The 2,020-nt window shown below is 36.5% G+C and overlaps 1 pseudogene; it reads left to right on the forward strand.

Moving 5' to 3' along the window:
- Window positions 1-1,276: 1,276 nt before the first annotated feature.
- LOC129061674 (galectin-1-like) lies at window positions 1,277-1,680 on the forward strand (annotated as a pseudogene).
- Window positions 1,681-2,020: the final 340 nt, after the last annotated feature.

A 2,020-nucleotide genomic window follows, 5' to 3' on the forward strand; every position in this document is an offset into this window, starting at 1 on the left:
AACATTAATTACCATATCTAGACCAGACCACTTTTGAAGGTAAAAAGAATGGCTACAAATGCCATTATTCTCTTACTTTAAATACAACGTCTTAAAGTTGGACCCAGAAGGAAAAAATAAACTACAAGATATCTTGCTCAATTTTCTTGTATACCATAAGAATAGGCAATATAGCGCATTTAAAATAAAACTTAAAAAAACAAAAAATTATTTTTTGACCCACATGACATTTTCTTGACAAGAAAAATTGTTTGAAGTCTTAATAGAACTATTTCACCAATATTTTTTTTCAATTCAGCACCGTCCTGAAATTTTAATAGATTTTTGTCATCTGTTCCTGAATTGCCCTTTATCTAATTATTTAAGTTACACAAAACTCTGCCCAAATCTATTTAGTCATTCTCACTACACCTCACATGCATTTAAGCAAAGCATAATATGCTTTAGCTTGGCCTTACATGAGAAGAAATAGAGTTTGGGTGTGTGTCAAGGTACTTACAAGACAGTAGGTAGAACACTGAGTGCTGCCCTGGCTACTTCCATAGTTGGTGTAGCATCTCCCCCACAGTTTCTTATCTATAACACTTTGGGTACTATGTTGACTATCAAACTAAGGGCACATTTTCATGAAAAACTGGAAATCTGGAGAAACGATAGCCATTCATATATATCCATCTGGTAATATATAACCTTTACATTCTTGATTGCTAATTCAGCAGAAAAATCAACAAGAAAACTACATGAGCCAAATAACATTCACAATGTATACAAATCCATGAACTTCAACCAGCCTTTTAAATCTGACCTAGTTATTTAATGCCCAGACTTATATTAGGTTTTGGGAATACACAGATAAGTGAGACACAACCTAAACCCTCAAACTAAAATAACTTTCAAATACTCTGTATGAGGCCAATTTAACTGAGACATGATCCACAGCCAATCTTTCTGATTTTGACTTACAAATTTTGGGATCACTTTGTATTAACCTTCATTAGCAAGGGAGATACATATATTTTGTATTTATATCTATTCATTTTAAATAGAATCTCTCTGTGCCTTAAAGTCTATAATATTGCAATGTTCTTGTTGATAAAAGTGTATATTGCTCCATAATATTGGATTAAATGAGCAACCCAAAACTGATAAGTCATTGCTAAAATAGCATCAAAATATTGTGATTTTTTAAATTTACATCAAGAATAGCAGTGCTCTCGGGTGGAATCTTCAGACAGTTGGTGTCACAATCCCCAAGACCATCCTCCTGTTGTCAGTCATGGCTTGTGGTCCGATTTCCAGCAACCTGAGTCTCCAACCTGAGTGTGCCTCAGACTGCACAGTGAGGTGAACCCCAAAGCCAGGAGCTTCCTGCTGACCCTGGGTAAAGACAGCAACAACATGTGGCTACATTTCAACTCTTGCTTCAGTATACATTGGGACACCAACACCGTCGTGTGTAACAGCAAGGATGTGGGGGTCTGGAGAACCAAGCAGCCGGAGCCTGACTTCCCCTTCCAGCCTGGAAGCGTAATAGAGGTCTGCATCTCCTTGAGCCACATAGACCGGACCAGTAAGCTGTCAAATGGATATACGTTCAAGTTCTACAACCACCTCAACCTGGAAGCCATCAACTAATTTGCAGCAGAAGAGAACTTTAAGATCAAGTGCATGGCCTTTTAATGAAACCAGGAAACTCATGGGCCCTCATAAAGGCAGCTGACTCTGTTCCCACTGAAAGAAAAAAAAGAATAACAGCAATTTGGAAGTCACAAGTAAGAGATGATGAACTTATAAAAGTATCCTTCCTGAAATTACTGAGAGTTACAACTAACAAACATTACTTGGGAAAAAAAAGAATTCTAAGAATATAATGTATAATAATAACATGATATAACTTTCAGTAATCTTTATTGCTCATTTCATAATCAATCCTTTGCCTTCATAAAAACTTTATTTTGAGGGTCTCACATGTGCTAGGCACTATACTAGGTGCCAGGGGTACAATGGTGAGAAAAAAAAG

This window comes from Pteronotus mesoamericanus, unplaced genomic scaffold (genome assembly GCF_021234165.1).
Source record: "Pteronotus mesoamericanus isolate MK-2021 breed Mesoamerican mustached bat unplaced genomic scaffold, CSHL_Meso_final scaffold_651, whole genome shotgun sequence".
Taxonomy (NCBI): domain Eukaryota; kingdom Metazoa; phylum Chordata; class Mammalia; order Chiroptera; family Mormoopidae; genus Pteronotus; species Pteronotus mesoamericanus.